The 25,883-nt window shown below is 44.1% G+C and overlaps 1 long non-coding RNA gene across 6 annotated transcripts in view; it reads right to left on the bottom strand.

The window, feature by feature from the left end:
- The window catches only part of LOC135911913 (uncharacterized), an 87,471-nt gene that overhangs the window by 36,200 nt on the left and 25,388 nt on the right, over nucleotides 1-25,883 (bottom strand). For 3 of the 6 annotated variants that reach the window (XR_010567497.2, XR_010567496.1, XR_011508426.1), the window contains exons 1-2: nucleotides 3,544-3,628; nucleotides 2,163-2,350 (exon numbers count right to left, since the gene is read on the bottom strand). The exons of the other annotated variants lie outside the window; for them this stretch is intronic. This is a non-coding gene — a long non-coding RNA (uncharacterized lncRNA). Of the gene's footprint in view, nucleotides 1-2,162; nucleotides 2,351-3,543; nucleotides 3,629-25,883 lie in introns of those variants that run through there. 6 annotated transcript variants of the gene reach the window in all.

The following is a 25,883-nucleotide window of genomic DNA, read 5'->3' as shown; positions in this document are numbered from 1 at the left end:
TCTGGTCATCGTCAGTTGCAGTACACGAGATAACGCTTGGTGGAGCCTCTCGCCCATCCACTTATTCTGGGTGTCATCATCATCATCATCGTCATCATCAAAATCAGCCTGGTTACGCTCACTGCAGGGCAAAGGCCCCTGCCATACTTCTCCAATTGCAGCTCTCTGCGATTCTTTCATGTCTAAAGTATCTTCTCAGTGCCGTAGTGGGAATAAAGGGCGCAAATATGAAAATGGTTCCGCCATCGCAAGCTGATAATCCGGTGAAATCCCAGGCAATTTTGATTATTTTGTGATTATTTTTCTCTGTTCGCATAATCGCATGCAGCACGTTTGTTACTATGGAGACAGAGCGAGACCCCAAAGCCGTTCGTATACAAAAAAAAAAAAACTTTCAGAACGAATAAACACAGTATCCCACACATGGCGAATAGACACTCGGATAACTCGGATTGTTGGTGAGCAGTGAAGAAAGGGTGTCATAGGGAAAGGTTCGATGAAGCCGAGTCAGCGAAAACAAGCATAACACGCATTGACAAGGAGTAATCTAAGCAGTGCAGAAAAAAATAACACACTTGTGACCGCATCAAATAACGTGGCGCAAATTACATCTAAAATATCAAAGGAACATTTGCTCTGAAGCAAGAAGAAAAAAAAAGAGAAATATCTCTGTAATCATTTTCTGACAAATCCTTGTGGCAAAATGCGGAAACTATAATAAAATCATGTCGGGCGTGTTTTTGTCGTTTATAAACGAGCCATCGAAAGGTTCAGGAGAAAGAGACCTATAAGGTGGTGAGCAGTAGCCTCCCGGAAATGGTTAATCATAAAGCCCAGCGATAGCGCAAAATATTAAACAATTACTAATCTCTCTCGTCAATAAGAAAGACTGTGCCATGCACCTTTGACAAACAGTATTTCTTAATTATATATCGGGACACACGGGTTTATTGAAAGAAGCTTGTTGCTGGGCTAGTTGTTTCATTATGCTTAGGAAGAAAATCTAGCGCAAAACAGACAAAGGGGTGAGGGCAGCAAAAAACTTTGGCAGTGACGTTTCACTTCGTGAACGCGGTTAACGCGCAAGCAATGTGTGCTTTAGCGCGCACGACGCTAATCGGCCCTCGGTGTGCCTAAACGCCTACCCTGTCGGCATTGCAGATCGTATTCAAGACAGGGCTCGCATGGCCGCGCCATACGGTGCAGCCGCCGGAGTAAACTGGCCCCTTGTAAACATTCGCTTAGTAAGTATATCAGCTAGCGTGGTGTCAGCGCGCACAAGCAAACGTGAACACTTGACACTCGATGACCATGGACACTCATTGCCAAAGTGCTATCGTGAGGAATAGCGGCAGCAGCAGCGAGCGAAGTGACAGCTTCAACGCAAACTGAGGGGGGAGAGCAATGCCCACTGGAAGCTACGAGCCGTCGGCCGTCCTAGAGTGTGCCTCCAAAGCAGATCGCTTTCAAGCTAAAGCCTCTTTTTCAAACATACAGAGCTGGCAGATGCTTACGTCGGTCTCTGATCGCAATCGGCCTGTTCGATCACGACGCGCGGATCGCGACCGACTGTGTTCGGATCGAGACGCGATCATGATTGAAAGTGGCTGTGCACCTTCTCTGGATCGACTCGATCGCGATCGAAAATTCCCGTGTAAAAAAGGTTTTACTATGAAATAACACCCATTTGGGGCCATCCAGTTAGTGCGACTAACAAAAACAATCTGCAGCTCTGGAGTCAACTACGTGAAAGTATTGCGTCCCCACCGCACTGGTGTATTCAGCAGAGATCACTGTGCCATTACAAGGGAAACGATTACCTTAACATACGTGGGCAGCTAAAATACCAGCGGGCGACATGACAACACGCAAGCGGACACTATTTTTCACTCGGCGCTGAAGCATACACATTCGAGGCCGCCAAGCAAAGTGCGAGAGGCTGGGCAACCACTTCAAACAGACGTGGCTTAAGTGCACCCGACTAGGCACAATACCAATAAAAAAAAAAACGAAGTGACAAGCTGACCTGAACGGCGCACAAGAAGCTTGCAAGCTTGAATCGCTCGGGGCGAAGTAGGGATGCGCATGCACGATGACACAGTGCCCGAGCGTGCCAGTGCGAGCACATACCATGTTAAAATGATAAAGAATGGTTCGCTTACATGTTCGTTGAACGATGGGCCGAAGCTTTGCGTCGTCAATCTAACCGCTGTCCATTGGTGGACCCGAAACAATGGCGCTTGCAGCACCGCGTCACCACATGCCTACAGTTGTACGGCGGCTTTGCTGGCCTTTAACCCAAGGCCAGTCATGCCGGGGCCATCACGTGATAACAAACATGGTCGATATACTGGAGGATGCGGACGCATAAGGCAGAGACTGTATCAGAACAATTGTGTTGCAGAATAATGTGGAATGATTGAGCATACACTGCACATCCTTCGTTTTTCAATTGTTTTTTTTTACAGCTAAGCTGTTTATGGCTAGTCTCATGCAATTTTCATGTGCGTGAGCAAAACCTGAGCGCCCTCCCTTTCTCATCGTTCCAAGCCCGTGCGGGCCTAATTTCCTTCCGCCCTCCTAGGGTGGCGGGTACCGTCAGGCGTGTCTAGCAAGGTCGATCCACATAGGTCGCGAAGCTTCGGGCGAAAAGTGGTTCAGTACAAATTGTTACCGACATCAGCAAGAGGGTTATGGGATCGGCGATTGAAGCGCGACTATGTTTGGAGGGAACAAACATTGGGAAAGAAAAAAGCGTTTTTAATTCAAGTGAGACACAGTTAGATTGATTCAACAAAAATAATATTCATGTTCAATTTCATATATTCGTGACGAGTTACGAAAGTACAAGTTCATTTAATTTATTATTAAGTACACTTCTTTTCAGCGCCCATCGTTACAGGGGGCGTTGACGCCGTTATCACTCGCAATGCAATGCACGTCTTGAAATGTGCAGAAAGGCGCGCTCGTAAAGTTCATCTGTTGAAGTACGCCCCACTGATATGTTGTGCTTTTTTGCTTGCCGAAGTTTGTCTGAATTTGGTGACGCGACTACCTTCACCGCTTCTTAACCTGTTCAGTCAAAAGTAGTGAGTTACGACCGCCAGATAATTGTGTGGTTGTTTTTGTGCGACTGCGCTGGTCGACGGGCTAGGCATCCGACGATAGGATCAGCCCACTACACCTAATGCTTTCGTCGGCCTCGAACGAAAGTATGTTCTCTGCAACGGTGCGATTCCGACGACCGTACGGCTGGCCTTTTCCTGCATCACTTTCCGTGCTGAAAGCTCGAAACGCCCATCAAGTCGAATGGCGGAGCATTTGAATATATAGCTCCAAAGGCAGACCAACAAAACAAATTTCGAGCCCTCCAAAACAAAATGACCCTTTTGATTTTAACGGATATGGCGTCTCATTATTTTTTCTTCCGCCAGAAGTGTTCCCACCACATACAGATGGCGCTAAGCCCCATGAACAGCAGATGAATCGCCATGTTTTGAACGTATGGGCTCCTATAGAAGCTTCGCTACCAGGTATATTTACCTTGTGTCTAGTTTGCGCCAGTGGGGGGTACCATCGAAATGTCATGCGTGCCTCCTTTCCGCCGGCTCCTCAGGGCAGCAGCGCTCCAATCGGCTTTGCTCCAATCACGTGCGCGGCTACTTTACTCCGGTGCTCCGAGATGGCGGTAGTCGTCACCCCTCCCCCCCCCCCCCCCCTAAACCATTGAGCATGAGCCATTGGGCGTGCATAGCTTGAAAGTCTGGCTAAGGATTTGTCCAACGTTGTACTTGAACCGATCAGTCTGTACCATAGCAACCACAACGCCATCGTCACCACTATCACCACCAAAAAGTAATGACCCACTGATCAACACAAATGATGGCCACTGATCAAGGCAATAAATGTGCGTTCGCACATTTGATCACGATGAACACCCATCAAGGCAACAAATGAGTTCGTACCTTTATTCAAAATTCTTTGTCACCTCTGTGTCGTGTGCTAAACACATGCTGGTCCTCCACATTCACAGAGTCGAATAGCTCATGATTTGGTTTTCACTTAGTGTTGCCTACATATAAAAAAGGCATTTATTTTTCATTGCGTATTTGTCGCTAAAGTGGTATATTATTTCTGCTTCTACAATGAAATTACCTGACTATGTAAATTTATATTAGTGTATGATGTATGTTCGTTTTGTCGCGGCGGTATAGCAAATGAACCAAGTTAAATGCTACGGGGACGTTATACCCGTACTTTTCGTGTTTTTTTTTTTTTTCGCCGGGGAGCAAAACGACGAAGTGTCGAGAGCAAGTAAATAACACAAATAAGCATATACATGTCTTTCTCGCTGCCATGTTTTGTCTCGACATTCTGGTCCACGTACACTTTACCCGATCGGTGTTCAGGCATATAAGACCTCGTAAAGCGGACATCCTGGAAGGCGGGACGGCAAGCGAAAGCGCTCGACTCCGCCGTCTCCTCTGGCGCGTCGCGTGACAGCGAAGAATGATGGCGATTCCCCGTTTCACGGGAATGTGCGCGCGCACCGCGCTCACGCTTCGCTACCTCCTCCCCTTTTTTTTCTTCGCCCTACAACCCGACGATTCCAACGCCCTCACTGCGCCACCCAGCGTGTACCGAAATCCAATATCCGAGGGCGGATACATCAGAGTGCACTCAGCCGCGCGACGGTGTGGGCTGTCGTTAACAGGGGCGTCTGGGGGCTGTCTCGCGGTTCCCGAGCACACGCTATAGCTGTGCCGACGAACAAATGTCGCCGCGTCCGGCGTGGAAGCATTTTTCGAGTTGTGCGCGCTTAGAAGTCGCTTCTGGCACGTGCCTCTTTTCCTAAAGTTATTTTTTTCCTTAGGTTACACCTGGCAGGAAAAACTTCCCCTTTGATGATGGGTGCAGGATAAGTAGGGTCGTGGCGCGTATGGCAATTCAAAAGGCTGCGCTGCATTGAAACAATAGTTTCGGTGGTTTTTTTTCTTCAACCTTCCCGCTGCTCCAGGCAGCAGGTTGCTGTCTTTTGGAGTAGCACTAGCTGATAACGTGAGTCCTGCCGAAATGAATGCTGTCATTACGGTGTTGTCGCCATACTGCTGGCATCCTTGCTGGCTCCTAGCTACAACGTTGGATGATTAACAGGTACCGGACATTGCCAACATGCACCGGACATAGAAGGTGTTTATTTTCTAAGTTTTCTCGATGTTGAAATATTGCCGGTTATAGATAATCCTAGTACATAACATGGAGTATACGGGGAACCGGACGTTAGTCCGACGAAAACTCGAAACGCTTATTCAATTATTTAAAAAAACGTTCACTAATCAATTTCAAATGAAATAATTTATACCACATGATGTAATTAGCAAATTGCAGATTTCAAGGCTTGTCCACTTGGAATTTCCACAATGACGCCAGCTTGTATATACCGGGTGCGCGAGGTATTTGAGAACACTATTCTGTATCGCAATAGACACCAGCAGACTCATCATATCTATCTAGGCGTGCGGCTTTTTGTTCGTTAACCCCTTATAATTCATACTGCGCAGTTTGCTCAAAGATGGAAGCGCATAAGTTGGCACAGGAAATGAAACGCCATGCAGTCTTCGTCGCCCTGGAAATCGGGAAGGTTATTAGTGCATTTTTGGTAATTAGTTGAAAATGTGTTTCGATTTATCGTGCTCGTAATGTCCGCCTTTTCGAATAATCGAGCTCAAGAAAGAAAGTTATGCTATCTGTTACCGGCGATTTTTTTTTAAATTTAGAAAACTCAAAGATGATCACCCCGTAGCCCAAATCGAGGCATCCCGCACTGGCAGGCGATCCACGTAAGTGCGGACGTGAGCTCTACCCCGACAATTGTCGTTGCGTCACCATCATGCTGTCGTCAATACGCCGCTCTCACGGAGTCGCACTCATGGCGTCGTGGTCATTTCAGTGTCGTCACCACACTGTGGTCATCACACTGTTCGAATCCATGCTGGCTCCTTTGGCTACAGCCTTGGACATTGACCAGTAATGGACGTAGTGCAAACTACCACCGGATAATCTTGCGAACTGAAGCAACTCCTTCCTAATGCATGGGTATTACTGAACGTTGTAATTACGCCATCGTCGTCACACGATTGTCATCGGTGCTGGCTCCTATAGCTACAACCTTGAACGATTGGCTCATGCTGGACCAATACACCAAATAGCATTGCGAATTGACGCGCCCCATGGCGACAGTCGATGCACGTGACAAGGGCTTTGGCTCCAACACCAACACGTCGTCGTTATCATGCCCTCATCGTCATTCCGTGGTCTTTTTTTTTTTCATCGTCGTTGTGCCGTCAAGGTCCTTCCGTAGTTGTCATTTTGCTTTCTTGTCAAGCAATCATCGTCATCGCGTCTTCGTCATTACAGATTCATCATACCATTGTCGTCATGCTGTCGTTGACACACCTCCGTCAACATACAGTCGCCGCCATAACATTGTTGGCATGGCGTCGTCATCGTACTACGTTGTCATAATAGCATCATGACCTTATGGTCGTCAATGCATGGTCGTCATTCTAGCCCAGTCATTATAAATCCGTCATTCGCTTTGTCACATTGTTGTCGCCGTGCCCCATCGTCATCATACAGTAAACACCCTTATCATATTAGCGTCATGTTGGCGTCACACTGTTATCGTGCTACGCTCATCGTCACTCCAGGTTCGTCACGAAGTGGTCGTCAAGCTGCCATCAGCATATCGTGGTCGTCATTTCGTAGTGGTAATACTACTCTTATCACTGCATCGTCGTCATACCCAGTCGTCGTCATACCTTCGTGGACACTTGGTTATCGCCTTCTAACAGTCAGCCCGACTGTCGTCACACTATTGTCGTCATTGTAGCGTCGTCATGGTAATGCATTTATCTTCATGCGATCGGCATCGCTCCAGCAACCGCATCATGCCGTCGTCATCATACCAATGTCGTCACTCTAGCGTTGTCATCCCATTGACGTCATGCCATCATCATCACATCCTCGTCGTCCTTCCCGTGTCATCACCTCATGATCGTCGCGCTTTTTCACCATCACATTGTCGTCGTCATGCTATTGACATCATTGCATCGTTGTCGTGCCGGCTATCTCGTCCCGTCATATTCATTTTACCATAGTCGATTTCAGTGCAGTTATGCAATTATCGTCATGCACCGCCGCCATTCTATTGTTGTCGTTGCGATGTCCTAATAGTCGTTATCAGGCCGTTGTGATCGTTCTGTCGTCGTCGTGACTGGCGTATTCATGACGGTGCGCAAGAAGTTCGCTGATTCTGGTGGTTTTCAATGCAAATATGTCCAACTGCGTGGAGTGGCCTATAACTTCATTATGATCGCTAAGCAGAAGCAGCGTTCTTCATAACCGTGATTAGAAGTTTCGCTTAAACCGATTCCGGCAGCGTGGGGGATCCGCAGATTTATTAATGCGAAGCTTTCTTAGCGAACCTTTCTCGACTTCGTTGAACATGGCTGCTGAGTGCTGCTACTGCGGTCGCGCCAAATAGTCCGCCCACAGAAAATAAACGACTTAACCAGGTGGTGATGACTCGCATATGTACATTGTTTTGTTTTGTTTTTGATCGACCGAGTGGAACAGACGCTGTTCCATTAAAATAGAACTCGAATGGTGTCGGTGAATAAGTGGCCACTGATGAAACATAAACCGGTACTGCCACGTCTATATTTCTTTTCTAATGCTGTGTTGTTTTACAACTGCATTGCAGCTATAATAGTACACTTTTCAGTTTTCCTTGAATGACTGTGTGCGTGGACATTTGCTTTTAGGTGACAGTGCGTTTCTCAGGAAAAAGCATGCGATAAAAAATAACCTTCGATATTGCTAAGGAATATCATTTGTGGGGCACTGAAAGGTGACACCAACTGGAATAAAAGACAGAACAGCCCCCTTTAGAATATACCTTGCGAAATATGCAGCCTGTACGGTTTATTCTACATGTGGGTAAGCAGAGTAAAATTTCCGACTCTGTCCGAAAGCAGTCGGGACATACCCTTTCTTCTTGAGTCTCCTTTTGTAGCAAGATATTTACATTTATAGAACAACAACGGCTGACATAGCGCGATGCGTTGCTGTCGTTACCTTTGGCAGGGAACGCCATTGTTGCTTTAGAGACGCACAGGTTTTCCAATCTCCGAGCACTTCCGTAACTCGTCATATATTCCGGGTCAAAAGAGCCACTTTGCACAAGTCAGAAGTTTTTTTTTAGCTCCCTCAAGCAAACCATATTCGTGGCATCAAGCGCCCATTCCCTATCCGGAACATCGCCGGAGGCAATTCTTTCCGCATCCGCGGAGAGGTCAGTCTCATAATCGACAGTTCGCCCCTTGGCGTATTGTCCAAGACCGAAAAGCATGAACTTAGCGAATTGTGAGATCGGCTGGTCGGAGTGTATTTGCTTTGGAAAAGCATCAATAATAACGGGGGTGCAAAAGAAAGGAGCGCTTGGTGAAACGCTGAAACATTCCGACTCCAGTCACAAATTTGTATAGTATTTTCCCGCGGATGATAAAAGCACATCATCCCCGACAGCGCCTTAAGGTTGAGGCCTTGCTGGCTTCGTAACATTGTTATTGTTAGGGCCCCAGAACTTCTTTGATGTTTTCTGTTCTTGACATGTGCTTTTTGGTTTCTTTCTGCAACAAAATACCCTGTGAACGCAGTCACCACCTTTTTGCCAGCCATGTCTCAAGCGCCGCTGTAGCATACGTCGGTGGCGGTCAATTGGCTCGCACATATCGTTCCAAGTACCCCCCCCCCCCCCCACTACATTGCAGAACAGAAAGGCTCCGTGTGGTGAAGCATCTGTCCCTTACATGTCAGCGCGCAATAGTTAGGTCCAGCAGGCAGGGCGTACTTTATTGTTTTAATTGTAATATTTTACATAGAATGCTCACCACAATTTTCATGTCCCTTACATGTGCTTGTCCCTGTCAGAAGCACTATCCAACCGGGATTACGCGTACCGAATGCCCATGCACAAAACATTGGCACAAGTTATTCGTTCACATCTTAGCGTGTTATTATTTATTACCTTTGAATAATCGCATTTGATAAGAAAATCGGTACGTAAATGGCTGAATTCCATCGTCCCACTTCTTTTTTTCCCTGATATTAGCGAGAACTGTTTCCGGAATGAAGAACCAGTTTAACACGAGAACTACAAATGCGTAGCGCAAATAAAGGGGTGCTGTTTCGGGAAACTTCGTTAAAAAGTATGCACCTCTTGCTCTCACTCCCTTTGAAGAAACTTAATCATATAACGTAGTATTTCATGCGTAGTCGGCGCTTTCAAATGATTGTTCTCAAATTTAAAGTGTTCACACTTTTCCAAGGTTATTGGAAAGTTCTTCAAGAGGTATTTATGCGTTGTACACGATAAAATGGAGGCATGTTGCTCACTGTACATCTTTCACTGAGGGCTTTTCTGAAAAGGGGGTAATAATACGACTTTTTGCAAAGACAGTCATTTTGGCATGCATTTATTCGCGATTTCGCGATGGCGCCGTAGGCCTCATTTGCTTATCTTCAATTTTATATTCACCTTAAGAAGAAGAAAGCCAAATATCTGACCGAGACATCAACTGCCGATTGCAGCACGTGTCCCTAGTTTATTTTGCACCTTCGAAATGGACGTGCTGTAAGTTTGTTCAGTGTCGACTGTCTGAAGACTGCAGATTCGTTTACGATACAGACAGCACAATCTGTGCTTAAGCTTTCGAAGGCTCCTCATATATATATATATATATATATATAAGTTAGAAATGTTTACCACACTAACAAGCGTCAGGAGCAACTGGGACAAATAAACATGTGCAGGAACGCCGCTTTTTTTTTCTGCAAGTGTCTAAGCAAAGGAATGAAGAAAACGACTGCAGTCAATGAAAGAAACGTGACGTAAAGAAATACACAGAAGGTTATATCAGTTCTTGGAGCCGAAGCTTTCTTCCGAATATTTGGGAAGTTTGAAACATTGGAATCGGTGAAAGTCATCAGATATTGAAGGAGGGGGGGGGGGGGGGGGCATATTGAGGACACATCAAGGAGTCGCAAGAGATCAAATTATTGTGCCCCTTCTACTCCAAGAGAGTATAACCAGGGAATGCGAAATTGCGAACTCCGTAACGTTACAGCACGTGTGCAGCAGTACATCGCGGCAGTGGTTTGGTGGTACGTGAACGGCCCCATTTAAGGGGAACACTTCGTTAGTAGTCAAGAGCGCATGATAGCAGATGATTTGCATCGTATTTATAAAACTGTTATTTTAATGTTTGGCATCGCCATTAGGCGTCGTATAAAGGCACATTTCCCAGTAGAAGAAGTGTTAAGAGTACACCAGCATGAATTATATCGAGACATTTTCAGTAAAAGAGGATTGCTCTTTGCATAGTCGCCAGGTAGCGAAAGCAACGCCCACAATTGTTCGCGCTTTCTTCCATCATGAATGTTCATCAAGCTTATGTTTAAAGCGATATCCTATAAAATATTATTTCATATAACTTCTTTCTATGCAAAAAATTAAGAAAAATCGTATAACAACGCCAAAAACACACCGAGAAGGAAGAGCACAGGACCAGCGCAGTTTTGGCACCCAAACGCTAAGAATAACGCGTAAACCCGTTGCGAAGCCCACATGCACGTAAGGTTACGCAACTGCCTACGCGCCACAGAAAGCACGAAGTGCATATTTCCCAGTAGCTTTTCACTGTGTACTCGGCTTACATGGCAGGAAAAGCGGTGCCAGGTGGCGTCTACATATTTTTCTCCGCTTGGGCTTGTTCGCTGGCGCAATGCCAAAATTTCTGCGTATTGCTTCCTCTGTGGAAAAGAATCTGGTGGCGGCTCAGTTTCTGCAGCGGCGAAACGCATAGGGGCGCTATGTTTAATCTGGTCGCTTAATGAGCGCCACTTTTCACCAGGGAAAATCTGTTGTAAGAACAAAACAATGCTGTACCCGGAGACGTCTTAAAGAAAAAACAGTCTCAGGGGCAAGAACAGTCTGCGGGGCAAGAACGGCCATGACTGGGCTACATGCCAAGCCTATACCGCTTGAAAAAACAAGCAATCACTTGCACATACGGCAGTCATACAAAACGATAGCAAGGACGGGGCACCCCTGCAGCGATAGTTCAGTTCGCTCGGCCTTCACTTTACGTCTAGATTGGAGCATCGCGGTGTATTTTTGCACGAATCGTCGTGTACAAACATACAAACATAACATCTATAAGGAACGTCTTTGTGCGTGCTATAGTAATAAAGAGCTTTTTGCTGACAACCCTCAGATGACGCAAGCATTGCAGAAGTGAGCGTTAGACGTCCGGGGTACACCGAAGCAAGAAACGTCCATCGCGGGACATTGGGGAGCCACCTCTGGCCGGAAGTAGTTGTCGTCACACGCGTCCATACGAACGTGGGCGGAAGCGTGTTCAGTGTTGCCTACACTTTGTGGCATGGCGTGGGACTTGTGGCACTTATGGATTTCCCAGTCCCCAAGTCACTAGTAGACGTAGGACAGACAGGCTAGATCATGCTGGAGGGGGGGGGGGGGGAATAATGCATTACCCAGCTGCATCTTTCTCTTATCCTGAGTTGTTCGCAGTTCTCTGCTAATGCTCGAAATCACTTGATATGAAAAGTATCTGTTGTACGTACGACTGTATACACTTTATATGTTGTGGCGTGGGTACAACGGTACTTTTCACTGCCGTCTGCTCTTGCAGCCTGAAACACAGGATGATCCTCTACCCATAGGGAACTCGATGCCTCGAAGTTTTTGTGCAAGAATAACTCTGCTTGCCGGTTTTGAAAACACAAAGTGCTTATATTTTGCTCAGCTATGACGCTCAGAACTCATGGTCCCACCGTGAAACCGTTTTGAAGTCGTTTTAATACGTTTCAATAGCTTTCAAAGCCTCTAGTAGCTGCTCTAGCTTTAACTCTAGTTTGCAATATCTCCAGTGCTATGTGCGTGTCGCCCACTCATGTCGTTGTCTTTTTTGTGCTGTGTTCTTTTTTTTGCAATACTTGTTGTGCAAATTCCGTGCGTTGCCACGCTACATGTTATCTTATGTTATGCTGGATTGGATTGTGGTTGATGCGGATAGGTCAAGGCTAAAACACCCTGGCTGCTTCATTTTTTTATGTTATGCAACAAAAAATACGGGCATTCATGATAATGTGAAAATAAGGGCATGAATATGAAATTGCATGAAACAAAGATAATTGCAACGAAGAGTTCACTGATGGGCATTCATCTCGCTTCCCAAGTATGTACACTTCGTAGACCTTATGCAATGTAGCAACAGCCTTTAACCCACTATAGTGATGATAAGTCCCTAAACACCTGCATCTGTACCAGTTTTGTCAACAGTACAGGGTATAACCTAGGAAGTTTAGACAAGTCTTATTATAATGCAAAAATTACTGGAATCGTGGCAAGCAAGTCCTCTACAGCAAATGGCAAACACATTTAGTCGACAATGCTTTCGAAAAGCATTCATCTTTCGTTGTGCTGTTCATGTATGTATAAAGCGACGTACCATAGGCTAATTGGAGCTTTATATGAAATATGTGTTAGTGCACTGTGCCTTTAATGTCGCGTTTTATTTTAATACTCTTCCCCACGTGTTAATTTGTTTAGTTGCTTGTTTCTTATCTTGATTTGTTTAGGTCGGCACGTCCTTGCTGTGTACTGATTCTCCCTCGTTTGCTTGGCTTCAACCGACCAATCGCTTGTGTTTTTTTAACGTAGGCGAAAAGGAGTAGCGGGCATCACTTATGATTCCAACTTCTCCTACGCACCTGTTATTAAAAACGTACGAGCGCCATTGACTACTCGGGATTGTACGGGGGGACATGTATTTAACAAAGCGAATACATTTGACCCTCGAAGTACGTTTCGATGATGATTGCGCTAGCTGCTTTTTAACAATATTTAAGTATCATTTCTCTTTCTGAACGCAAGTTCACCCAATCGAGGGTTTGATTCTGAGCTCATATGTATGACAGTGTTTGGTTTTTCACCAACATTTACTGTTTGTTTCTATGTAATTTTTCTCTTCTGTAGCCGGCAGGCATTGTGCCTCTCTTGCCGCGAGTTACAAGCTAACTCTCTTTCTCCTCTTTGTGGTTGTTTTTATGCACGTGAACCCCAAAACAATTATTATACGGCGTGACAATATGTCTAGAGTAATCCAGCAATATCTCTTCAAAGATTTCCAGTGCATTGTTACGAACGATGAAGTATTTGAGCATTGTCTCACCGATTGAAATACAGGAAACCTCGACAAGTGGACGCCATGGATGCATACTTTTTCTACAAAAACCGGTTCTCTCCTCCATGTGAAACTGACAGCCTATCTCTTCACAGTAGGAATTAAAGAGCTCCGGCATGAGTCGGATTTGTAAGCTTTTATTTGATTATTTGTGCAACGCATGTCATGCTGCAAATCATCCCGAAAAAAAAAATGTGTCCGAGCATTGCATAACACAACTGGCATGGTTTCCTAAAGATGTACTACATTTGCATGGAAAATATAGATCACATGATAACCTAAAGAACCTTTATAGTATGCACTTCGGCTTATTTCTCTGGTCCTGACAGCTATGCATTTCGACCAATCGTGGAGACTTACGTGTGTGCAGCTAGACTTCTGTATAGAAGATATACTGGCTGCTGAAAAAAAAACATAATTTTAACATATTCTACATGCCATGAGATTGAACACTATGCGGTTTATCCATTTATGCATCGAGACACTGAATGGTAGAAAGTGTCGCATCCGACGGACATCCGATGGGGCGTTCGAATTTTGCCACGCAACCTTATTTGAAGTGAGAGCGTGTTTTTTTCTATAATACGTGATACTTAGGAGACGCTGTCGCCTTTATGTAGCATAGATTACTCTTAACTCAAGAAAGGGGCTGACAGACTGCAACCCTCTTAAGGTTGTAGTATGTACAAATAAAAAAAAAACATGATTCGGACAGTGTTATTTTCGGTATGCTGCAATGGAGCAATATGACAGCGATCTGTAAGACTGCAATAACTGATACAATAATATAAATGGCTATAAATAAAGTGCTAATGCAATGTCAGGAGTGTGTGCTTTTGAAAGTAATGTCTGGCATTTAAAAGCACCCTGATACAATAAGCTGTCTAAATTTTTAAGAAACTGACTTGCAAATTAAACTTTAGAAATAAGTCTAACTGAATACCTAAAAATGAGCACTCATTGGATGCTAATATTGTGTAAGACGCTCTGTGTACTGGTGGAAGGCTAGGTCGAGGTTTGTTGTGTGAACTAAGGACCGTGAACTTTGCTTTCTGAGGATTAATCGAGCTGTTCATAGTTTATTAACGTGGAAAAGTTACTTACGACTTTCTCATTATAGTCCTAATAGGAACAATGCCGTCGCTCCTGAGCTCCTACATTTATCACTTTTTTTTTCGCTCACTCTTCTGAAAGTAGACATCGCAACTTCACTTTGCGTCTTTTGCCGTAATGAATCCCGGGTGTGGAAATGGCTGATGTCGATCAACGAAGTCATTTCGAAAGGCTGTAGCATTGGGCTCGTGTGGTGTACTTTCGCTTATGTTGTGTCTTTCGGGTCACTTGCTTGCTAAATCTCTGGTACGTTCCTTTTGTATAGGTTTTGTTATATGGAGGTATAATGTCCCTTTCGTAAAGCTTTGGGTTATCGTGTTTCTAGATGTCAAATGACCAGGTAATCCCGTTGCTGCATTATCGATACTCTATTGTAGTCCATCTGCTCGATAAGGTGCTTTGGCCATTCTTCCAATCCCATTTCCGAATCTTATTCTCTCAGACTCATTATTCTGCGCACAGATTGATTACGGTATCGATTTTCGAAGTGGGTATATTTCGCACGAGGCCGGCGTCGCGAACAGTTCATTAAAGACTGGCAGACAGCCAAAGGTTAACTCTGCGGTCGCCCTTCCGTAGACCTAATTAGTGCGTCTTTGCTCGAGCCTTCATTGTCTAGATTAGGCTTGGCTACATGTTATGCTCTTTTTGTAATGTGTCATCAAAATCTTCACGCAAGACGCATTAAACACAAAATACGGTAGCGCTACAGAACTGCAAGTGTTTAACTCAAACAAAAGGACCGTTCGAGACCGACCTCTTTCAGCTGTTCTGATAGCGCTGATGTTAGGTAATTCTCTTTTGTTTCCTGAACAATAGGTGCTAACTTGGACTCCAGTGGGCGTCCCTGTTTGGTGAATGTGCGTATATTATAAGCAAATAGTGAATCTTTTCCCTTTTTTTTGTGTGTGGCATGACAGTGGAATTTGGCGACATATTAGTGACCCTAAATGTCAGTGTGGTTCTTCGGAAAGAAGTTTCTGGAACTCATTTTTATCATAAAAATAAAAAAAACTGCGAGCCGGCGGCAGACGCTCATTGTACCGTATACTGCACGCAATCACCATCGCCCTGTTAATTAAGACTACTAAGCGCGTGTACCATAACTTAGCTCTCTCACGAGCGCAAGCGCTAGAAAACTTGCAGAAATAACCCAATCGAAGTGCGTTTTCATGGTGAAAAAGCCGCGTTATCTTTGTCCTTTGAAACTTTGCGGGATGCGTCACCTTACAATCTCTAGGTAAACGCAGAATTTGACCTGTACTTTATTTATTGTTTTATTAATATATTAATAAACTAAAAGTCATTACCACCTTGCAGTTAAGTTCACCATTTATTCATTGCAATCTGCTAGTTTCCTCCTTAGCTCAGATGGCAGAGCAACCATGCTGGTTAGGCGTTGCACCCAGGTTCAAATCTCGGACCAGAACGAATCTTTTCAACTTCGAATTCTTTGTGAGGAATACGTATTGAGTTTTATTTGTAGCCTTGTGTTACATTCGGGTGGATGACAATTTGATTAATTTCATACACAAATTCTAGATAAACGTGAAACGCTTTCATAAATGCAAAATTTGAGTAATTTGCTGGTTCACATTTAGCAGTGTGCTTGCAAAAATGTTGTCAACAGTGCTCGTGTTGACCATAAATAAGCTACTTCTTGCATCTGAGCTCCCTGAACAAAGTTTTCAGTGGGAAAGGAATTAAGCAAATTCTGCGAATGCGTAACCAAATCTGCGAATTTGGGATAGGGTATTTAATTCTGCAGGAACGTCATTGTTGAACAGTGGCGTATCTAAAGGAAGACCACATACAATGCTTCACGGGCGTGCCCTCGAAACCAAATGGAAGCGGTTCTGGAAAAGGCTATTTTTTACTCACCCTGTGGCGATGACGGTGTTCGGTATGATGAGGTAACGTCGAGGTCGAGGTCATTTTGAAGCATCAAAGTGCTTGGAGCATTCTTGCTCGGAATGAAAAAATTTTTATCAGATATTTATTTTTATACAAAGTCGCTATGTGATGTGCTTGTTGTTCGTATCCGTATCCCATTTTTGCATATAATGAGCCCTACCTGAACCGTACAGTAATTTCACTAGTATACTGTAACCGTAATTACAGTAATATACTGTAATCGAAGGAGTAAGTATTCTGTTGCAAGAAGTCGGTATAAACTAGATATTCGAGCATAGAGTAACGTCTTTATAATGGTAAATCAATATAATACAGGCTGACACCCCCGTCTGAGCATATTGAAATTCCGCTGATAATTTTATTGGAGCTTGTATTAAACAACGTCAGATAAAAGAACGCCAGTTCAGCGTACCTGCCATCTTCTGCTGTCAACATTTCAAGCTTATGCCTATTTGAACTAAGTGCTTAGTACAGTAAATAGCAGGTGTGCACAAGAAAAATGCCCCTAATAATCTATCTGCGTGTTTCAAAGCAGTGAGAAGCAAACGATCGATCCACAAATAGTAACACAGCTTGATCGATCTGCTACGGCGAAAATTCGATGCGCTGCGAACCGCGGCTAACCCTAAACAACAACCTTCGTTTTTCTACACCCAAATTCAATACGCTTTTTATATTGCGAAAAACAGCTGTAACCGAGCCTTGACTGTCTGGCCTTGTTTTATTGGAACAGCAGTTGAAAACGCGAAGCAGGGTTTGCCCTCTCCGTCCATCCGTCCGTCTATTCTGTTATGTTGACGACGACAAACAACGGAGATTTTGTTTCGTCGTCAGGTTACTTCGTCATCCCGAGCATCGTAAACGCCACAACGTGACGAAAAATGAAATAAATGTTCTCCAGAACCGCTTCCATTGGGTTTTTTTAGCCCATGCCAGTGAAGCATCATGCAGTGGGGATTTGAGTGCGTTACAAACTGAGCTATCGCACCACTATTTTTTTTCTTCGTTACATAGAAAACAACACCAAAAGTGTACTATTACACAGCGAACACAGACAAAGACTGACTGACAAAAATTAGAAATAATCCAGAACTTAGCGGCCCGCTACGTTTCTGGGAATTGTAGTAGATACATTAGTGTGTCTGGCATAAAACAGGAATTAGAATGGGAACCCCTTGAAGTAAGAAGAAGAAAGCTAAGGCTTAAATTTTTTCATAACATATATTACGATGAGATTGCTATTCCTAGGGAGAAGTACATTTTTCATCCACACTACAGATCCGAGCGGGTTGATTATAACCATAAAGTGCGTGAATTCAGGTCAAGAACCGATATGTTCAAGATGTCGTTTTTTCCTCACATTGTTCGAGAATGGAATGCGTTATCTTCATTTCTTGTTAATATTACTGACAATGAAGTGTTTGCATTGTCATTGTGACTGCCATTGTAATATTTTTTTCTTTTGTACAACGCCCCCAGTGTAATGCCAATGTGGCGCTGTAGGTAAATAAATAAATAAATAAATGTATAAATAAATAAACATTGCTACATGCTCGAAAGTCGGGAAAAGACACACATGCGTCGAACAAGTGAATCGAGTCAGGCTTAGGTTCTCGCGCAGCGTGTCCACTTGGATCTTGTAGATCGCGGGCTTTCGGCGTGGCGATCACGCACTCGAGGTCTCAAGAGGCTGTAAGACGCAGTACTCTAAAAACGTCATATAGAGGACCGCCAGTATTGCATTGTCCAACGAGTGCTTAGAAATGGTATTGACATCCCCCCATACACTCAAGTACGTTTCTCTCTTTTAATACGTACTGAGCTACCGCGCCACAGCAGTTCTTGGCAATTCGTGGAAAGGTGTAAGGGCTGCAAGCAGATTCCGAGTCCAATAATATATCTGCACGTATTTCGGAGGCCATACTCAATACCATACTAGACTTGAATTAGTTATCTTTATGACATAGATATTGCTTTTTTTTCGTCTTTATTTCTGCGTTTAATATGCGAAGCCTTGGGGCTGAAAAGGGGTGTTTGTTCTTGACAAAATGGCGCTACCCTTGCATGCAAGCTCACCATTGTAATGCTCGTGGAAACGGCGTCAGCGGCGCAAAGGAGGTGTACATGAGGATGCTGATGATTAGCCTCAGACATGGCCCATGCCCACATTAGAGGATGCTCCAAGAGCAGCATTGATAGAAAACAACGTCGAGAGTATCCAACAACGTCGTGTCCAGCAACGGCGCTGCAATCACAACGCTACGTAGTTTACTCAGTATACATCCGACTATTCATAGATGAAGAGCGCCCTACACAGTAGTACTGTAAATGTGCAAATAAAAGGAAATAGCTCAAATATGGTAGGCGGCTCTGCGTCGTTTCGCTCTAGACATCTATTGTAATAAATTTTTTCCTCCAGAGTTAATCTGAATTTTATATATGGCACATTCACAACGATTCAAAAATATACTTATTATCCTTACTGTTGCAATATTCATTTGTTTGTTGCTGTACTTCCTGTTCTTTTCTCTTAGCAACCTGACTCATTTTAAGTCCCCCACTGAAGGTATGCGCGCAAACCTATTCAGGACAACAACAAATAAGTGGTTAATGGCCATCTTTTGAGCTCACGACAATTAGCATTCTAAATAGATATATTGCTTCGATAATTGGTAAATTATTGCATGGATTACCGAAAGCGCACCTCAGGCAGATCAGTAAACGAGACGTTAGCGCATTTCCTGTGTCGCTTTTACGGTGCCGCCAAAGTTGTGTCTTTCGGTTAATTTATGCAAAAAGAATATGCTAGTCTGGACTGTGAGACTATGCTGTGGTCGAAGCAAGTGAGACCGTTGCCAAAGAGATCCCTTAAGTCTGCTGACTTTTTTTTAAAGTCCTCAAATTCGCTGGTGCTCTTTCATGGACTGGTTCAATAAGCATTACTTACCACAATATGTAAATACCAGTGCTTTTATGCCTTTGCGTTTATACAATAATAGGAAGTACGCGCCCTAAACTAATATTGATGCATCTCTCACCAGGCCAAAGGGGCGATGCAGAGCAGTTTGCGGTGTTTACTGTAAGGTTTGTTACGCAGTGGAACACAAGCAGACTGCATAACCGCACATACGCAATAAGTTTGAATGTGATCTGTTCTGGAGCAAACATGAGGAAGTGATGTATCCTCCAAATACAGCAAATAATATATCCCGATTTCTGAGCAATTACAATCTTGCAGTGTTGCCAAAGCGCTGTTATCGTCACGGCGTCTTCACTATTCAAAGTTTTTCGATTAAGTTTTGTAGGTTCTGACTCCTTTCTTTCTTTCCTGTAACGCGCACCGCAATACAACTGTGAACGTTCACCATAAGGCCCATTTTTTGCATTGCTTCATCTATTACTAAAAGAAGGAGTCTAAGATGTTTCTGCTTTTTTTTGTTTATTACATGAGTGGCGGTGTACTTTGGTGTAGGCAAGTCATCTTGATGATACATATCCTGACAAAGGAAGTGGTATTTGCGCTGTAAGTTAAAAATAGAAATAAAAGATCACTAGGCGCGCGATTGCCTGGCACCTTTCTTTCGATCGCTTTTCTTCAGCAGAGGGAAACTCGACCTCCTCGTAGAGAAAATGCCGTCTTCCCTATCTCCCCGACTAATTGGCTGACCTAATTAGCGCGGGGCAATGGTCAAGGAGGAGCCGACAGAAATCGGACGCGTCCTTTCACGATACGAGAACCGTCGGCCCGAAGTAAGTGGCGGCGACAGGTGCTCAGAGGACGCCCGTCTGAATGGGATGGAGCCGGGTATTTGTGTGAAGGCCAATATAGAACGCGCGCGATCTTGAATTACTCCGCACAGACGCCGCACTCGTGCGGATCGCGCTGCAGAGAGGAGGAGTTCTCGCTCTTTTCTTAAGCCTGTCCGAGTTTCCGCACCTGTCCGTTCCTAATGAGTCCTCGCAGCGTCCGCACGTGACGTTCCTAACTGCACGAACACGCCCCCAAACAAACAACCAAACAAACAAATGAAACTTCCTTTGCTGGGCAGGTGCGAGGGACATGCGTTGCGCGAGGAAAACAATTTTTTTTTTATCGCGCATGCGCTAATTTGCTGTGCGTGATAATTGTGCAGAAATGGCGTCGACGCACGCGTGAGACAGCTGACGGGCGAAAAAAAGAAAGATGCAGTAAAATGGGGCGATGTCGAAAATCTATCGCTCCTATTAAAGCAACAGACAATTGGTACCAACATTTCTCTTTTTGTTTTTAAAAAGGTGGTCGCCTATTTCTTTCTTAACGCGCTATACGCGTGCCGCGCATCAATATTCCGAAAATTCGTGAGGCACCGATACGAGTTGTCTACTTTTGTTTTGTTCTTTTTTTCGTTTTTTTAGGTCATGGATATTATTCTTTGACAGTCCAATTGCTGAGTGCAATAGGAATAGTAGGCAGTTCACAACGAAAGTATTTGTATATAGATACCTGGTTGTACGTTAGTCACTTAATTTTTGTTTTTGTCCAACCCAGCGTCATAAATGTTCACCACTGCTTTAACATAGTTTAGGAGCCTTATGGTAAAATCGTGTTTAGAGATTTATTTCAGACGTCGATCATGATACCCATCGTACAGTTCACCTAGGTAAGCAAAACTTACTCTGCCTCCTTTACTGAATGCTCATTTAGCTTAAAGCTTACGGCAGACTCACTTCAATCAGATACAAAGAGAAGTAATTAGACCCTAAACGACATTTTCATATTCAACTAGAAGTTGAAAGTACCTTTCATTGAGTGCCTGCTCTACATATTATGAAATTACAATTAGCGTCTTCTGCTGGATCGCTGTATGGGAACAGAAGTTTCGCTTTTCAATATGTGCTAGGTGAGCAGAAAGGAAGAAAAAGTAACGTACGCCTGTTCGGCAGCGTATAAATCATATTTGTTTGTTTTTGATCACATAATTTATGGGCTAGAATTGGTGAACTTCAGTAACACCTTTAACACACGCACACGCTGGTGAACTCAATAGGGTTCAACAAACGCAGATAGGACACCTCACTGAGACTTAGGTTTAAACCTGCAGAGGCTTATTTGCACTCACTTTGCCATGGGTCTGATGTGTAAGCAGGGAAAAAAGATATCCGTGTAATTTGAATCAAATGATCATTATGCGGGCGTCTGATCTAGGAAGCTTGTGACCTGGAGTAGTCGCACCCTGTCCATTCTTGGGCAAGAAAACCACAAGAATACAAGAATATTTGCAGCTAGTCTAGCCACAGCCCCAAAGTAACACGTTGTGTTCGTCGGGATTAGTCATAGCGTGTCAAGGGAGACACCGCTGATTAATTTGAATTATGGGCTTTTACGGGCCGAAACCACGATTTGATTGTGAGGCAGGCCGTAGTGGGGGGATCACCGGAATAATTTTGAGATGTATATAGGAGCTGTTTTACTAAGAGTCTTCGTCGTAGCAGTGGCAGGCATTTGTCACATGTTCTATTGCTTTGCTTACACATTCTACACTGCCCCTACTATCAGTGTGAAATCGGTGCACGTGAAATTGGTGCAAAAGCTACGCAAATGCAGAGGGTATGCTGTCGTGTTTTGAGAGGCAGACTAAAACATTTTCAACTGCTATGCAATGTGACTCTTTTGCGCTCCAATGTCACTCCATTTGTGCATTTCAACAACTTCCGATTGACGTGTTATTGCAGATGGCGTCTGCCACGGGTATCATAATTTTGTTTATTACAGAGAATCTTGGTAGAGCTGGAGTTTGGACTTCGACGTACTGGTAGCGCCTCCTTGCTCGTTCTGAATTACATTTTCGGACACTCTTCCCTTAAATATCAATACGCAGTCACCTTGAGTTTCAGCTCTTGTTACAAATTACACTTACCTAACCTTTATTAGTTTATTGCGCATTCCTTGCAAGACAATCTCAAGAAATTTACCGTTAGGAGAAGTTACCGTGCTCCTCTTCATTTATTCATGCCCCAAACAGCCTAGCAACAATAAAAAAAAACGGCATAACGAAAACCAATCTCCCGGATGAGCACCGGCAATGTATGTGCCGTCATCAAAAAGGGTACGCTTGCATTTGCAAGATGACTTTCATAAGAAATTTTTATTTCATAGGTTCATTGCGCAATTCTCACTACGCTGTTCGTTTTCGCCGGACATTCCTGCAAGGACATAAGTGCACAGAAATACAAGTGCTCCACGCTATGGCAACGACCTGCAGAAAAGGCCGTACACGTCACCTTAAATATCAAGAGAAGCCACTTCTCGTAAGAATACGCTTATTAGATTCAGTCACGGCAAAGTTTCGTTCAGAGTTGTCACGCCCGCGCCGATGCGTGCTCCGACGAATAGATTTAGTTTGGGGCGGTTGCCAGTTGGCTCCATTGTGGGCTAGTTTGGGCGCTTATTTTCTCATTAGGCGAAAAGAGGGGTAATTGCACAAGTGCGGAACGCATACACTCGCCACTCCATTGCAAGTATTATAACTTCATCTTTTCAATAATAAAACACCCTGCTTTTTTTAGTTTAACGTGTAGTTCAGTAATTGTGGTCATCTCCTCCGGCCACGAATAAGAACTGAATAAAACTGAAGTGGAATTTAAAATGTTCCAGTTAGTGTCTACTTTAGTTTTGCCGTCTGAGCAGTGCATAATACATTTTTATAAAACCGCATCATGTTCTTACGAGGGAGCTCCGGTTTCTCCTACCTAAATATATGTAAAAGGAGAATTCGTCTTTCTCGGCTACCACTGCACCAAATTTAGCGAGGTTCGTGGTATTTAAAGGAAAAGCTTAAAATCTAGTGACTGGTGGTTTCACATTTTTGATTTAGGTCGTTAATGTTTCATTAAATACGGGCAAAGATCAAAACGTTTCATAACCGAAACTATGAAGGTTACAACTTTGTAACTCAGCAATGAAAAATGTCACAGTTTTGTGAATTGCATATAATAGTACATTCAAAGCGGGCAAAATTGATACGTTACACATGAAGCTCAGGAAGATTAGTAATATGAAAATAGAACTGTTGCAGAACCCTTGTAAATAATGTAACCAATTCACCCAAGATATAAAATGGCGTATCGAATTTGTCCGCCTAAATGATCTAATAAGTGCCGTTTACAGAACCGCGATATCTGCTATTGACGCAGAGCTATTAATTTTTAAACTACGTGCTTGTATTTTTTTCAAAGTTAAGAATATTCGAAAATCTTTTTCAGAAAATTCAGGCCCTAAATCGAAATTACACTTCAACCAGTCACTATAATTTAGCTTTCTCTCTCAAATACAAGAAACTTCATTAAAACAGGTCCAGGGGTTGCTTAAGAAAAATATTTTTGCGTTTTACATGTATTTCAATAAGCCGCGTTGAAGTTGGGCCCAAGCTAAAGCTTGCTCTTAACAGCACGAGGTCGTGGGATCGAGTGTGTGTGTGTGTGTGTGTGTGTGTGTGTGTGTGTGTGTGTGTGTGTGTGTGTGTGTGTGTGTGTGTGTGTGTGTGTGTGTGTGTGTGTGTGTGTGTGTGTGTGTGTGTGTGCGTGTGTGTGTGTGTGTGTGTGTGTGTGTGTGTGTTTGTGTATGTGTACACACACACACACACGCACGCGCGCGGAGAACGACAATAAGGGGATTAACCGAGGGGCCCGACTTTTATTGATCATATCATAAGAAGCCAACAAACAAATACTCCTAGGACAAAAAAGTTTTTTGTCAGTCGTATGGCTTTTTGTTTTTATCTGTACAAAATTTATAAAAATTGCCTCTGGCAGATAGCACAATTCTGACTCTTAACCTCAATTATTTTATTAGACAGCCAAAACTTCTACGAGAAATCAAAATGCGTAATTGAAAATTTACCATAATTACACTAATTAGCTTTTAACTTTGTACACAACCACACATATTTCAATTTACAGGCTGTAGCCGGCGAGTTCACAAGGTGTATCCATCTAGAACGAATTCTCTGGACTACACCAGTTTCAAGATATCTATTTTCAAACTGTCTGACGAAATGCATTGGCGTTACAGACACTTCTCTGCTTCAATGTGTAAAACTGTGCCTGCTTTAAGATAGTAAGTGCAACAAAATCGGACCTTTACCGCACGTTTCACGACGCATATCTCGACCCCAGTGCCATCCCCAGAATTCGTTCCAAGGTCCACTTGGATGCCATTGTGTGTGAGCGTGTCCATGCGTGTGCGTGCGTGTGCATGCGTGTGTGTCTGTCTGTCTGTCTGTCTGTCTGTCTGTCTGTATATATCTGTGTATGTCTGTGTATGAGTGCGTATGTGTGTGTGCGCACGCGTGTGTATGTGTGTGTGTGTGTAACACAGCCCGTATAGCCTCGCCAGCGTGTGCTGCTGACGTAATCGTAACGAGGTGCCTGCGGAGTACATACGGAATCGACACACTTCTCAACCGGGTGCTCGTTTGCCGAAAAAGCACGCGCCTGCGCCTAACGAACCCGGCTACCGTCTAGCGAAAGTAGCTTTGTTCGCAGTTACCGGCCGTGCTCACTGCGGTCGCCGGCCGATTTCGGGAGTTACGCGGTCCGAATTACGGGCGCTTTGCGCGGGAACCGCGCGAAAGTTGGGAAAGTGGCGCGCCGGCTCCGCTTCAGGCGTGCCGCCACCACCGCAGAAAGAAGGCGTTTCTCGCGGAGCGAGGTGTTGTGTCGTAATAGGCAGGACTACGCCGTTCAATAGCTAACAATGTAAGAGCCCGGTAGAAACGGAATACTCGGCGTTAGAGCCCGCAGCAGCGGCGCGCGTTACGGTTTACCTGATGAACCCTTGTCGAAGGCGCGCGTTTTGGGTAATGACAAGCATGCTGAGTGTGTCGTTATCTTTTTCTTTTTTCTTCGGAGCGGCCTCCTGGCGCGCGGTAAACGTAATGAAACGAACTTAACGTAATAACACCAGTGCCGGGCAGACTTTCCTGCATAAACCGACGTCAAATATAACGCAAAAGAAAAAAAAAAGAAAGAAAAGAAAAAGGAAACGAGGTAACGGAAGTCGAACTCTGTTGCCCGCATTTGCATATCGTCGGGCTTATTCGATGCAGCCATGTAATTTCGACGTATGCACTCAGTGCTCCCGTACGACGTGCGCGGAAAAGCGCTTCCCCACTCGCGATATCGCGGGCCCGTTTTCTTGTACCGAGTCGTCTAGTCACAATGCTAAGCATTCACTGAAGCATGCTAGTTAAGGGCGCATAACCCGAATTAGGGAAAGCGCCCAGGCACATTTTGGCATCGACAAGTAAGCTCACTCAGTGAGAAATTTCGCAGTGTAGTAAATGAGACCTAATAAATGCGAAACTGTACATATGTATGTAGGCTCCTCATTTCGCACTATAGTTATGTACAGGCTACAGATGGACATTTTTTGAAATAAAGAAATTTTAGCCTAAAGGCAGTAGCCTTCACCATTACACAATATGTGCTTTGTGATTGTGTTTTTCTATTTGTCTAATTAAAATGACATGTGCAAGAATTTTGCAA

This window comes from Dermacentor albipictus, chromosome 9 (genome assembly GCF_038994185.2).
Source record: "Dermacentor albipictus isolate Rhodes 1998 colony chromosome 9, USDA_Dalb.pri_finalv2, whole genome shotgun sequence".
Taxonomy (NCBI): domain Eukaryota; kingdom Metazoa; phylum Arthropoda; class Arachnida; order Ixodida; family Ixodidae; genus Dermacentor; species Dermacentor albipictus.
Note: the sequence above shows the minus strand (reverse complement) of the source record. Positions and strands in the feature narration are given on the sequence as shown.